This window comes from Hyaena hyaena, unplaced genomic scaffold (assembly GCF_003009895.1).
Source record: "Hyaena hyaena isolate Hyena2069 unplaced genomic scaffold, ASM300989v1 scaffold_250, whole genome shotgun sequence".
Classification (NCBI taxonomy): domain Eukaryota; kingdom Metazoa; phylum Chordata; class Mammalia; order Carnivora; family Hyaenidae; genus Hyaena; species Hyaena hyaena.
This window is the reverse complement of record NW_024080882.1, coordinates 1,451,147-1,466,573: the sequence shown is the minus strand read 5'-3', so window position 1 is coordinate 1,466,573 and position 15,427 is coordinate 1,451,147. Positions and strand designations below refer to the sequence as shown.

At 43.1% G+C, this 15,427-nt stretch overlaps 1 protein-coding gene across 3 annotated transcripts in view; it reads left to right on the top strand.

Moving 5' to 3' along the window:
• The window catches only part of TNFAIP8 (TNF alpha induced protein 8), a 131,050-nt gene that overhangs the window by 113,317 nt on the left and 2,306 nt on the right, over positions 1-15,427 (top strand). The gene's annotated exons all lie outside the window — the stretch shown is intronic.

The window sequence follows — 15,427 nt, the reverse complement described above, 5'->3', positions numbered from 1 at the left end:
CATAACAACAACCAAAAAAAAAAAAAAAAAAAACCAGTATCTTTTTCCCACTGCTCCTGTATCTTTCTTCCCACTATCTCCTTCAGTAAGACCTGGGAATTTTTAAATCCAGCAGATACATTGTAAAGATTAGTTGAATATTTATTACATGAAGAAATAAATAATCCCAAGGGTCTTACTTTCAGGGAAAATGGAAGCAAATAAACGTGATATAAAGCAGTTTGCAATAAGAGAGACAGCATAGAACATTTTTTAATAATTTTTTAAAATGTTTATTTTGCGTGAGAAAGAGAACCGGAAAGTGAGGAAGGGAGGGACAGAAAGAGAGGACAGATAGAGAATCCCAAGCAAGGCTCTGCACTGTCAGCAAACTCACAAACCGTGAGATCATGACCTGAGCCGAAATCAAGAGTCAGAGGCTTAACTGACGGAGTTACCTAGGTGCCCCCAGTACAGAATGTTTCTGACTGGGTTACTCAATAAAGGCCGCACAGAAGAGGTGATATTTGGGATGGACTGTGGGGGAATGGATAAGATTCCCCACCCCCACCCCCTCAAATGGCTGCCCCTTGCTTCCTTCATGTCTCCACTCAAATATTGTCCTTTCAGAAAGGCCTTCCCCAACTACCCTGGAGAAAATAGTATAGCTCCTCCCATTCCCACTCCCCTCCTATTCCTCTCCAGCACATGAAGACAGACAGACAGACACACACACACACACACACACACACTCACACACACACACACACACCTGAGATTTTCTTCTAGCCCCTATACCTACTGGACATTTTTATGCACTGTTATTGTACGTCTTAGGTCTCCTTGTACTAGAATCTGTGCTTCTTGAGAGCAGGCACTTTCCCTGGGACACCATAGGTCCTCCATAAAATGTGTTGAATGAATGAATGGATTAATGAGTGGAAAAGACTATTCTGCTAAAAGTCTGTTTTCTGTGTAGAGCTCCAAACAGGTATGGAAGATCCAAGTTCAGCTTTCTCCCAGGACATCTATAAATCTGGCAAATGCACTACCTCTCTGTGACCCAGTTAACAAATTCTATAGAAATAAGGGAGGGGGTGGGGATTATGGTGTACAGTTTTAGCTTCCTGGAGCTTGTGACCAAGTCACAAATGTTCGAAACCAAGTCATTATTACTCTTAACCTTCCCACCATTTCCCCCAACAAACACTCCTTAGGCATTCACTGGCTAGCCATGATTTATATTTAAATTCTTTCCAAAATCTGTAGGACTCACACATGCCCTTCACTGTCTGACACTCAGGCACACTGCTGGGCAGAGTTTCTAATTCCTTAAGAGCCAATAAAAGTTCTGTAGATTGGCTCTGGAATATAGTCACATTTATTTCTGTGAGGAAGGAGTCGTCCACACAAATGGTAGAGACCATGGAAAGTGAACAAAAATTTGTGGAGACGACCAAGGAGTCTGCAGCAAACTGGAATGGGTGGTCTCCTTCTCAAGGAGGCAGCCATAGTTTACCTCATGATCGTAGTTGCCATGTGGGAATGTGGGCCATTTTGGTCAAATCTTAAGATTGTTCCAGAGAAGATCGGGAACAGAGGAGCAGAGAAAAGATTAGAAAGAAACTTAGAAAGTACTTCATAGAGAGCCAAGTGCCAAGCTGGAAGTACTCTGCAATAAGCAGTAATGCTTCTAGAAACCTCTGGGGTTTAGTCAGGGTTTTATCCTAGAATTTCAAGGCGTCTGTGTATCTTGATACTTGGAATGAGACGAGTCTCCTTCAGGTTGGTTTACCATCAGTGGGATCTAGCCTCTAGGACACTGACTATAAAATGATTCAGTAGCTTAACAGTTTAATACGGTTACAGGGGAAAAGTTTTAACAGGAATGTTGGGAGACTGTGCCAAGAGGCATATTTGAGAGATGCCCAAGCTGAGGCCACGAGGCTACTCCTCCTAAAATATTCACACAGATGGGTTTGGGATATTTGCATAGAAGATTCCAGAACATTTGCTGTAGGGATTGAGTTAGCTAAATATGGTCACTTTTCCAAACCTAAGTGGCTGGTTATCCTGTATGTTTTGGCAAACGACAGAGGAGAAAAGCAGGAGACAGAAAAAGAAAATGCATGTCTTTTATATAGATAGATGGCTCTCCTTGAAAACGAAAAATATTTGACATCTCACTGGCCGGGCTGTTTTTGTCCATGGAGTACAAGTTGATTCATTTGTTAAGCGCTAGTATATGAAATTGAATTGATTTCCTGACACATCTTCATGAATTGCTGTAAAAAATATTGATGGATTCCACAGAGTCCACTCCATACCAGCTCGAGGGCACATTTGAAGAACACAAGATGAACAGACTTGCTATCTTAGTTGACAAGGATCATAATCAAGTAAGAGAAGACAGGAATTTAACTCTATCACAAGGCAGAAGAAAGGCACATTAAAAGGAGAGATATATTCTCTGCATTGGATTTGGAGAGATTATTCTATTGCTGGATTTTCAAAAGTTTCTTGGTAGAGATAGCATTTAAATTGACCATTTATTTATTTGTTTATTTTTGAGAGAAACAGACAGACAGAGCACGAGCAGGGGAGGGGCAGAGACAGAGGGAGACACAGAATCCGAAGCAGGCTCCAGGCTTCCAGTGCCCAACGTGGGACTTGAACCCATGAACCATCAGATTCGTGAGCTCGGAGCCCGATGCTTAACCGACTGAGCCACCTAGGCGCCCCTAAACTGACCTGTTAAAGGAGGAGCAGGACTTTTTAAGTCAGGGTTGAAGGGAGAGGGCGAGGGAGAGGAGACACGTAGCTTTTCTTAGTTGTCTATCGTGTAAGACCTGTGCTCCTTCTGTCTTTATCGATTCAAGGAGTTGCTTTCTCCTGGGAAGCAGACAAGCTGTAAGGAGTGGGATTCTATAGCTGCTTGAACCACATCATGGCGTTTGATAGAAAATTCATCAATAATGAAAACTACCCAGGGGCGCCTGGGTGGCTTAGTTGGTTAAGCGTCCGACTTTCGCTTAGGTCATGATCTCGCGGTTCGTGGGAGAACTCACTGCCAGCTCAGAGCCTGGAGTCTGTTTCAGAGTCTGTCACTCCCTCTCTCTCTGACCCTCCCCTGCTCACGCTGTCTCTCTCTCTCTCTCCTAGAAATAAATAAAAGATTAAAAAAAATTTTTTTTTAAGAAATAATGAAAACTACCTGAAATTCACGTTTCTTACGGAAGGTTGTGTGCTGTAGTCAGAAGCAGCGTACCTCCATTGCCAAGGCCTTGGACAAGTCATTTGACTTCTGAATCTCGCTCTCTTGTCTGGTCGCTCCAGGGTCCAGTAATAAGGACCAAACCAGAACAGACACTTTCATAAAACATAAAAACTGTTACAGTGAAAATATCTTATAAACTGTTAAGTGCTACACAAACGTCAGCTCTAAATTTATTGACCACTTGTCCTTATTATTTGACCAGGAACAACATCATGAGACCAGAACGGGTACGGTCTGCTGATGCCAGTTTTAGGGGCTGACTCAGTAACAGAACTGCACTTCTGTGTGCTGGTGTTGAAAATCTGTTACTGGTCTTCTGAGCTCTGTGTGTGTATACATAATCATCAGAGATCAGGGCCTCTCGTGGGGTAGTTTGGGAGGCGGAAAAGTGTAGAAAATCAGGGAACTGATTTATAGGATTTTCCTCTATATTTTGGCAGAAGATCGGATTATATCAACAGTGGAAAGGTTTCATGTCCTCAAGAAAATGTGTAAATAAACCCAGCTTAATTGAAAAGTCTTTGAGAGAAATGTAACATATCGTAATCCAACATAATTAATAAGGAAGAGCTCATTTAACTGAAAAGAAGAGCAGTTCACTAAAGTCAATTTTGTATAAATGCTTGTGGGACATTTTTATTTCATTTCAAACTGATAGGAGTGATAGAGTTAGGCCCTGTCCAAGTTTTGGGTTAAGTATCACGCAAGAGAGACTAACTTTTCTGTTCTCTTGGATACATTACCGAAATTCTCTGAGGTCTTAACGTAGTAAGTGCTATTCTTAAAACATTTTTTTCTGGGGGCACCTGGGTGGCTCAGTCGGTTAAGCATCTGACCCTTGATTTTTGGCTAAGGTCATGATCTCCTGGTTTTGAGCTCAAGCCCCGCATTGGGCTCCGTGCTGACAATGCAGAGCCTGCTTGAGATTCTCTGTCTGTCTGTCTGCCTTTCTCTTTCTCTCTCTCAAAGTAAATAAATAAACTTAAAACATTTTTTCTCTGGATTGTGTGTACAAGTTCACATCTACTTCTTGGCGAAACATTTTTGAGAGGTAGTTAAATGTATTCATGATCTACTTGGAGCAAAGCCCCCGACGGTATGAACATTTTCAAGTCCAGCTTTCTGGGAGGACATGTTAGTGCTCAAACATCCAAACCACGAAGCCTGCCTCATAAAATGCAGCTTCTTAGATAGTAGTCCCTGGGATTCAGATTCAGTAGGTGGGACAGTCTGTACTTTTTTTTTTTAATTTTTTTAAACGTTTATATATTTTTGAGAGAGTGAGCAGGGGAGGGGCAGAGAAAGAGGGAGACACAGAATATGAAGCAAGGTCCAGGCTCCAAGCTCCAGCACAGATCCCAACATGGGACTTGAACTCACTGACTGAGGGATCATGACCTGAGCCGAAGTCGGACGCTTAACCGACCGAGCCACCCAGGCGCCCCATGGCAGTTTGTACTTCTAAGAGGCCTCGAGATTCTTTTGACGCAGGTAGCCTGTGTCACAGTGCTGCCTTAGACACGTACGGTGCGTGTCTTCTCCCACTAGTACACTCTTGAAAGTGGAACACTTTAGGAACTTGACAGCATGCATGTTATACATAGTTTGTGTTTCATATTTTTCTAAAATGTAGGGCCCACAGATATCTTTGGGTTTCTGACATGTAAGTATGGTGCTGGGCAGAATTGTTCATCCCTTACCCGAAGGGTGAGAATTCTACAGATCAGCTCCGGAATATGGTCCTGTTTATTTCTGTAAGGCAGAATCTCCTTTTCCTTCAAGGTCAGTATTTTGGGTCAGCCTCCTTTTGTGATGCCTTTCACAAACCTAGTGTTGCTGCATCGCACCATCCAGCAAAACTACCGTCCCCTCTCTTTGCTACTGTTGCACGCCTACCCACTCCGATTATAGAACTCATCATGAGGCACCTGAGTGGCTCAGTCAGTTAAGCATCTGACTTCGCCTCAGGTCATGATCTCACTGCTGCTCATGGGTTCAAGCCCTGCATTGGGCTCTGTGCTGACACTCGGAACCTGGAGCCTGCTTCGGATTCTGTGTCTCCCTCTCTTTCTCTCCCTCCCCTGCTCATGCTCTGTCTCTGTTTCTCTCAAATATAAAATTTTTTAAAAACATTAAAAATCAAAAAGAGAGAGAGAGAGTGAGAGAGAGAGAACTCATCACAGTGCATTGTGGCCCCCACCCCCACCTGGCGTGAGTGCCTGGGGAGAAGGAACAGTGTTATCTATCATTGAAACCACAATATCTGATATGTTATAAACACTGGACAGAAGTTTTGTGGAACGATTCAGGTCTTTGGGTCAATGTTCTCATTATATATGGCTCATTCTCATTATAGCCTCATAAAAATCTCAGGTGTCCTCATTTGCACGTGAGGAAATGGAGACAGAGAGAGGTGAAGTAATTTGCCCCAAGGACATGGCACTCAGTGGCAGAGCCAGACTTCTGGCCAGACAGTATGACTCTTTAGTACGTGCTCACACTGTCTGGCTTTGCCTGACTGCCTGTCTTGCACTCTGCTATTTTTTTTTAACTTTTTTATGTTTTATTTATTTTTGAGAAAGAGAGAGAGACAGCATAAGCAGGGGACGGACAGAGAGAGAGGGAGACACAGAATCCGAAGCAGGCTCCAGGCTCCAGCCTGTCAGCACAGAGCCCGACAAGGGGCTGGAACCCACGGAGGGAGAGATCATGACCTGAGCTGAAGCCAAAGGCTTAAATAACTGAGCGCTCAGGCGCCCCAGCCCTTTCCTATTGAGTGTGGAGTGTGGTTAGTGCTTACGTGCTTGGGTGATCTTCAGGCACCACTTACACTTCCCTAGGGTAGTCACAGATCTCCTGTCCTGGTGAAATTCCCAGTAGTGCTCTTTTCAAAGGTATTTCATGTGGATGATAAGCTGTGGTTGCCCTACTCAGGACATTTGTTGGCCCTCATTAAATAAAGACCTGTGCTTCACACTCAGTACCTTCTCATCACTCATTGCAGGACTCAATGCTGTTGCGTGTTTAGGAAGAAACAAAGGTAACAGCCGTGTGTGTGCCTCTAGCATCTCACCGTGTGTCATAGTCTTGCATGGAACTATGGACATTTACACAGTTTGTCATCACTCAAAAGTTGCATTTCTTGGGGCGCTTGGGTGACTCAGTCAGTTAAGCATCCACTTCAGCTCAGGTCATGATCTCATGGTCTGTGAGTTCGAGCCGCACGTGGGGCTCTGTGCTGACAGCTCAGAGCCTGGAGCCTGTCTTCGGATTCTGTGTGTGTGTGTCTCTCTCTCTCATCAGCTCATGCTCTCTGTCTCTCAAAAATAAATAAAAACATTCACAAAATTTTCAGTTGCATTTCCTAAGCATTGCAAGCCTGTATGATTTCTTCACACTGCTCAGTATCTATTCATGTATGTGCTTATCTACGCAAGGAAAAAGCCCAACTCTGAAAAGATACCAGAAATCTAAGAACACTTGTTGCCTCTGGGAATCAGGAGTTGGGGTCTGGACTGTGCTGTGGGTGGCAAAACAGAGAGAGACTTTTCACTTTATATATTTACATTCTGGCTTTTGAATAATGTAAGCATTTCTTTAATTTGCTTTATAAGATTATATTTTAGAATGTTTAAAAACTGCTCAGGGTTTCCCCTGAAAATACAAGCTATTTCAAGCTCAACTGGGTTGATCTCCTTTCTACAGAATTTATTTCCTTCCCCGGAGGAGAACTGGTCTTTTGCTTTTGCTTTCTTTCCTTTCCTGTCTGCTCTTTTATTTTCCTTTCCTTTCACTTTACTTAGACAAATACATTAGGTCTTCCTATACCTTCAAGAGGTCTCTTTAAAAAAAATTTTTTTTAACGTTTATTTATTTTTGAGGGAAAGAAACAGCATGAGCAGGGAAAGAGCAAAGAGAGAGGGAGACACAGAATCCGAAGCAGGCTCCAGGCTCTGAGTTGTCAGCACAGAGCCCGACGTGGGGCTCGAACTCATGAACTGTGAGATCATGACCTGAGCTGAAATCAAATGCTTAACTGACTGAGCCACCCAGGTGCACCAAGAAGTCTCTTCTTAAAAGCTCTTGTAGGGGTGCCCTGGGTGACTCAGGTCTTGATCTCACGCTTCACGAGTTCAAACGCCGCTTCCTGCTCTCTGCTGTCAATGTGAAGTGGCTTCAGGTCCTCTGTCACCCTCTCTCTCTCTGCTCCTCCTCTGCTTGTACATGCTCTCTCAAAAATAAGTAAACATTTAGAAAAAAAAATGTAATTCTTGAGAAGATAGCTTGGAGTTGGGCATATGTGGGTTTGAGCTCATCTCTTCCCCTTATGAACTATATGGCCTTGAGAAAGTAACTTAATTTCTCTGGACCTCAGTTACCTTATCTGTAAAATGGGGATGATCACAGCTTCCCTCTGGAAATCATTCTGAAGCTTCAGTGAGACAATGCAGACTCTGCAGATTGTGGAGTAAATGTTCCAAATATGCTGGCTAGCCAGTGGGTTCTCTTGATTGTAAACCTCTCACTCTGGCTTTGGGTAGCCACAAAATTCATTCTTTTCTTTATCTTCTGCACTAATATTTACACGACTGACATTCTTTGGGGTCTACTTCATATAAATATCACCAGACTTTCTTCCAATCCTGGTACTGGTGATCCTTGGCACAGTTTATGCTCTGCAGAAAGCAGTCAAGGCATCACATGATTCTTGCAGCAAATTCATCTCTGCAGAGGGGCAGAGATGAAGTCTAATATGAAGGTAAAGGGGTTGAGACTCAGGAAATTACATTTCCAATGTTAAAATCATCACAAAACTAAGCCACAGGAATAAAGGACACAGAATGAATCCTAAAATCATGATGAAGAGGTTCCAGAATTAAAGCATCAGAAATAGCCCAAGATCACACAGGGAAAGGCTTCAGAGTGTTTTCCTTTAGGACATTGATTTCTTTTGCCTACAAATTTTGGAAAATAGGGAACATACAAGTAGAAAGAATACAGTGTGTGTAAATATTGAGTTCAAATCCCTGCTCCTCCATTTCAAGTGATATTAAATACGGGAACAAGGCTCTGTATTCATTTCTGATTGCGAGCCTGGCATGCTGGTGGGTGCTTTCAAATTCCTGACTCATTAATTCTCGCTCAAACCATGCTACCTTGAAATGATGAGAAAATGGAGGTTCAAGCAATTAAATGACACTCAAGTTTACAGCCCAAGACTCTTGACCTTGAGCTTCTGTCTCCTTCCATGCTGCTCTGGTGTGGCTTGCTGCCCTGCCTTTGGGTGTCTGGTTCTCTGGGAGGCTTCATGAACTCCCAGTGCGATGCTGTGAGTTTTGGGGGCCTTGCTAACTGTTACGGGTTTTCACTTTGGCTTTATTTTTGGTCCCATTCCACTGCATCTGTTCCCTGTTGCACAGCTTTTGCAAGGGTGTGGACGCCATCTCTCCACTTGTTTCTTTGTGGTAGCCTTCAATTCTGTTCTCCATTGACCAGTTTTTTTCTGGACAAAATACCCTTGCACTATCTATCAGCGTCCTTGCTAACAAGAGATTCAACACGTTAAAAAAAGAGATATTCCCTGATAAAGTTTTAATACATGTTAGATGGGGGGGGCGGGGTAAGTGTCATCATAGCAAAGAAAACGTAACTCCTTTTTAACTGAGGTCTCTGTTTTCACACGGCCATCTGGTATTCTGCATTTCTTAGCTACATATTTCTTCCAGAAGGAGTTGATTAATTTTGACCAAACGTGATTCAGTATTCGAAAGCAACAGAATGCATTCGAAGTTTATTTAGATTGTTGAGTTCTTTTTTTTATTAAAAAAAGATTTTTTTACATTTATTTACTTTTGAGAGACAGAGCACAATTGAGGGAGGGGCAGAGAGAGAATGAGGCACAGAATCCGAAGCAGGCTCCAGGCTCTGAGCTGTCAGCACAGTGCCCGACACGGGGCTCAAACTCACAAACTGAGATCCATGTACCTGAACTGAAGTCAGACGCTTAACCGACTGAGCCACCCAGGCATCCCAGATTGTTGAGTTCTTAAGGCAAGCCTTTAAAGGGGAAGGCTGTTCTGTGCCAGGCATTGTGGAGATACTGCCATGCGGTCTATGGCATTTAATTTTGGAACAGTTCCAAGAAATGGGCATCATGATGCTTATCGTATGGATGGGGAAACTGAGTCTCGGCTGTATCCTTGAGCAGTTCGACAGTTCCTGGAACCATTAGTTATAGAATATTTGGACCCTTATAAGTGCACTCTTCTTTTCCAGACCCCTGGCAGAATAATTTGCCACAGGAAATGTATATTACTTCTCACTAGTATACTAAAGGTTTACGCTGCCATTTTTCTACTTTAAATGGTTTTGATGCCAAAATTCTAATATGTACCGAAGGTTGTCTTGAAAGTAAACTCCTGACTCTCCAACAAATACAAAATGGGCATGCTAAAGATTTTACAGAGCTCGCTATGAATGAGGAACTAGTAAGCCCTTATCATTGGTTCAGGAGAATCCCCAGGGCAACACAGGCAAACAAGAAAATTAGTTATCAGCTGTGCCTCCACTCGACAAAATGTATTTGTGTTTCTATGGACAAGAGCCGTTTGCAGTACTGCCCAGCTTCTACAACTTACGGAACTGTAAAGGAGCTGAGTGCAGAACGAAAAAAGGAATCTGGAACAGGGTGATTTAAGTTGCTGGTTCTCCACTGAAAAGCCACCGAGTGTCTTTTTTGTTTTTTGTTCTTTCCCTTTTTTGGCCCATTTCAAAGTCACCATTTTCCCTGGCATTTGTCTTCTTTATTATGTTACCTTTTTTTTTCCTATGTTTATTTATTTGGCGGGGGGAGGACAGAGAGACAGGAACAAAGAATCCCAAGTGGGCTCTGCACTGTCACCAGAGAGCCCGATGTGGGACTGGAACCCACAATCCGTGAGATCATGACCTGAGCCGAAGTCGGACACTTAACCGACTGAGCCACCCACACGCTCCTATTATGTTGCCTTTTAAAGTGAGCCTGTATTCTTTTGGAAGTAGCAGGAAACCTCGAGTAAATGAGTTCGCCTGTCTGTGTGATGATGCATACCCTTGGTGTTTAGCCCCTTGGGGTCACAAAAATGCATAGATACCAGAATTTGCAGTTAGATTTAGGTGAAGGACCCCAGATGTACTGATTCTCTGAAGACTATGTTATTTCATGTCAGGTCCTCCATCTGTGTGACCGAAAGCTGATGTGCAGGATAAAGTGCCTGGCACTTGGCTCTTCCTCCCTGGGCAACGTTGCCTTGAGTTTACAGTCATGGTCCCTTTGCAGGGGCAGCCCCTTCTCAGAGCGGGAATCTTGGCGGCCTCTGCTGCCTGGGACACCCCCCCTCCCACTTCCCCATTCTGCCCTTTCTTTCTCTTTCTTTCTGTTTATGGTGTCTTCTCTATCCTGTTGATTTCCTGCTGTGGGATGTTGGAGTGTGGAAGCTGGCATCACAGATAGACCCCTGGCTGTCCCCACTGTTCCTTGCTTCTCCCCTGGAGCATTCCCAGATCCCAACAGATGGGGTCAACTCTTAGTCTGTTGAATTCTTCTGACACCGTTTACAGTTTACTGGGGCCACTTCCTTATCCCAGTGCTTTTTTACTAAGCCCCATTTAGATCTGGAGTTATTCAGGTGCAAGGGAACCAGGGTTTTATATGTTTGTTTAAAGAACTTATATTCACAGCCCACAACAGCCAGACACGCTCTCGAAATTGTTGTCTTTTCCATCTTTCCTAAGACTGGACCCATTGGATCACATTTTAACTAGTAGGGAATTAGACATGGCTTACATGTACATGTGTAGTCACTGCTTAAAAGTTCCAAGTATAACAAATTGGATAGGTGAAGAAATTATTTATTTGCTGGTGAGGTTGTACAGTTAGTTGAGTGCTTTACTGTATTAGCAATTTCTTAGTTGGAATGATGTTATTTGTTAATTTCAGAAAACCATGGTTTTTCATTAGTTAATTTTATGAAAAGTTTTGTTTTTATTTTTGCCTTACAAGCCCCTTTTGCCCCCCGTCCCTACAGGGGTCAATATACTTTTTACCATAATGTTTATCTCCAAATTTTTAACTGTTAATGCTAAAACCAAGATTCTCTGAATATCAGTTTGCTTTACAGCAAACATTGCTAAAATGAGTGAATTTGTTAAACCAAGAAAGCAGATATAGTGATGGAAAGGAAGGACAGGAAGAGAAGTAGGTATAAATGTTATTTTAAAATATGTAAAATAGGGGAGCCTGGGTGGCTTAGTCGGTCAAGCGTCCGACTTCAGCTTGGGTCATGATCCCATGGTTCGTGGGTTCGAGCCCCACATCAGGCTCAGTGCTGACTGCCAGCTCAGAGCCTGGAGCCTGCTTCAGATTCTGTGTCTCCCTCTCCCTCTGACCCTCCCCTGCTCACGCTGTCTCTATCTCTCTCTCAAAAATAAATAAAACATTTTTTAAAAATATGTAAAATAACAATTACAGCCTTCTACACAATGATCTTAGTTCTATACAACAATCTTAATAGGGGCAGTCCTTTGTATGTTTTTGATATATGGCATCATTTCTCTTTTTCTTTCTTTTTTTTTTTAAACATTTATTTATTTTGAGAAAGAGCATGGGGGATGGGTATAGAGAGGGGGGCACAGAGGCTCCAAAGCATGCTCTGTGCTGACAGCAGAGACCCCGATGTGGGGCTTAAACCCACAAACTGAAATCATGACCTGAGCCAAAGTTGGATGCTCAACCTACTGAGCCACCCAGCTGCCCCATCTTTTTCTTTTCTTTTCTTTTTTATTAAGTTTATTTATTTATTTTGAAAGAGAGACAGAGAGAGCAAGCAGGGGCAGAGAGAGGGAGAGAGAGAATCCCAAGCAGGCTCCATGCTATCAGCGAAGAGCCCGATGTGGGACTTAATCCCATGAACCATGATATCATGACCTCACCTGAAACCAAGAGTCAAGACACTTAAATGACTGAGCCACCCAGGTGCCCGGAGGCATCATTTTTCATTAGACAAAGATGTACGTGTATGTTTTCAAACACAGGCAAATTCATCTTGATAAAACATTGAAACCATATTTTCAGCACCTTTGCCTGTGAGAACACGTCCTATTAACCTCTTAGCTGCTACCCAGAACATACCTTTGGTCCATCCCTCTGTTACCCATTTAAACATAGGTCCCTCCAGAGGAAGAAATGGGCCTGTGTTTAATCTTCCTCTGTAGCCAGATGTAGTGGATGCAGGTGAAAACTACTGCATTGGCTTTTATGCTAAATATTTGTCTTATTGTCCTGCGGTGTTTTCTCATTGTGCACAGCAGATCTGTCCTCTTTTAAAAAGTGATTGACGACAGTAAGGGAAACCACACTCTAGAGTGTGAGAGGAGAAAACCACATGGTTAGCTAGGTAAAATAAGTATCTGTTTCTCTAGCTTGTAACACAAACAAACAAACAAAAAACCCCACATATGTATTTAAAACTCTCATTTTACAGGCCACCATGTTTTCATAGGGAAGTATTTAAGTGGAGTGAAGGGAGAGGGCACTTCGGCGTCTCCTTCTATCAGAAGTGTCATACACCAGGCCCCCGTATATACAGATGTATCACCTCGACTCTCAAAGAGCTTGAGTTCTAGGGAGGAGAGAGGCAGACAATCAAAATTTAGGCAAATAAGGAGGATTTCAGAAACAAGAGTGTGATGGTTAGCAAAGACTTGAAGTCAGCATCTTTTTCTAATTTCCATTTTAAAAAGCTCTGGCTGCTACGTGAGAAGTGGTTGGAAAGGGGTTTGGACGAGGCTGGTGTCCGTGGAAATGGAGGGAAGTGGGGGCAGGCAGAGCGGGAACCTCTTGGTAACGGACGGGACGAGAGGGAGGATGGTGTGGCCGATGACAGCCAGACCGCCGACTTGAGCAGATGGGCGGAAGGGATGCTGTTCGTGAAGACAGAAAAGAATGGAGGAGGAACACTTCAAGGCCAGCCAGGGAATCAAGGATTCAGTTTTAGACATGGTGCGTTTGAAATGCCTGCAAAACAGCCAGGAGAAAGGAAAACCCTGAATGCATTTGCAAAATGAGTCCGGGAAAGAGGTCAGGGTGAGTTATAAGTGTGGAAGTTGCTGGCACCTGGGTGGTTTCTGAAGCCACAGGAGGGGATGAGATCACACCGGGCTGAAGGTAGAGCAAACGAGAAAAACCTTGGTCCAGGACTAGCTCTGAGATACCCCAGGCCTTTAAGGATCTCATAGAGGATGTGAAACTGACAAATGAGCCTGAGCAGGAGCTGCTAAAGGCAGTTCATTTGCAAGGGGGGAAAATCATATTTCACCATTACAGACCACACAGCCCTGGCCAGCAGCTCTCAGCCACAACCCCCGGTTGGCTCCGAAGAAGCCTTCACTAATGCTAGAAAGGAAATTCACCGTGTGCATGTCTGCCCTGCATGGGCAGGGGAAACGAGCTTCAGCCTCCCTTTAAAAGAGAACTGAGCTGGATATAATAGCCCAAAGAATAAAATGAAAGTAGGAAGTGGCTGCTGTGTTTCTAGAACAGGGCTTGCAATTCCTCTGGGGCAACTAGGAAAGCTTTCAGAACTCAGCTTTTCTGTCTTGCTTGGGACTTGGTTACCAGTAAATGAATGGGGAGCAGTCTTGCTCCGCTGCCATTGACCTTGCTTTTCACACTTTCTCTTATGGGAGGTTCAAGTGCTACATTACAGAGTTTTGCTCTTTATGTTTGACATCAAATGGCACATTTACATTTAATAAGCAGAGTAGCTTAAAAGAGGTGCAGACTTTCAAGTCCAGTCTTGGAGAAAGGGGCGTGGAGGATTTTCACTTCTCTCTGTCTGGGTCGGGTGATTGAGTGTATACAATGTCTCCATCAAATAGGTATTGCAGTAACTCCCAGACAGGTAGCCCGTGTCACATTCTAATAGATTAAACACAGGGTAACCTTTCTACTTTATATAAAATAAGTTTCTGAAATCCTGTTATTTCCTGTGGATCTGAAGTTTGGGGCCTTTCCTTTCCAATATAAATCAGGTTTATTTGTTGAAGGTCCATATCATAAATTCTATAATGGAAGATGGGCCATGGTCTTGATGTGGTAATATTAACTACGTGTGTGGCATTTATTTTGATACAAACTCTTTAGTGTAGATTAACTCATACACTCTTTTGCAAACCTTTAGGAATAGAACTGGACTTACTTGATGAGAATATAACAAAGCTTGGAAACCTTCACATACTGGCTGTTGCTCATGCTTTTTCACTTTCCTTTTCTTTCTCCAAATATATTTCACTTCTTCTTCCACAGTTTCAGATCATGTTTCAGACATTCAAATATCGACATTGGTGAGGGCACTGTTTCTCGTTCAGTGAAGGCATTCTTTGAGCACTTACAGCCCTGTATATTTCTAAATGACATTCTGATGATTGGGAACCACTTTGTGCCAGAATGTATCCCAGAGCTACATTAGTCCAAATGTCAAATCTAACATGGCAGTGCCACACTGAGAGAGACACTCTTCTTATACACTGTCCCAGCCTGGATTAGGGAGTGGCCGCCTTTTTACTTCCTGCCACTAGTTATCCAAATCAGAAATAATTGTATATCACTGATGCCCTGACTCATCCCTACATATCTGTATTTTTGGTCTTTTTATCTTTCATTAACACATCACTGCTTTAAAACACCCAGTCCTGGGCTTATACAATGGTATATAAGAGAGAGTAACTGCTCTTGGCTCTAAAGTGGGAATGGAAACCCTCCTCCTCTCCCAAAACTCCAGCTCTGAGGACCTAGAGGGAGAGGGAGAAAGCAGTTTGGTGGAGTAGCATGCATAGAGTGGGGGAATATTTAGGGGAAAGACTAAACTTGGTTTGGGGAGTAAATATGTACTGAGCATTTTCACTGGCTGGCTGTAAGCTGGGAGCACGATACAGTGTTTTGTGAATATTTAATATGCACGACTATTGTTATGTGTATCTTACACTCCTGTCAAATTCAGTTATGGGCATTTCAAAAGCAAACTATAAGCATCAGCTTTTTCAAAGTGTGTTATTCATGGAGCACATGTCATTGGCTCATAAAAGTATGGTCATTTCCTCATAATGTATAAAAGATGTATAAACGTTTAAAGG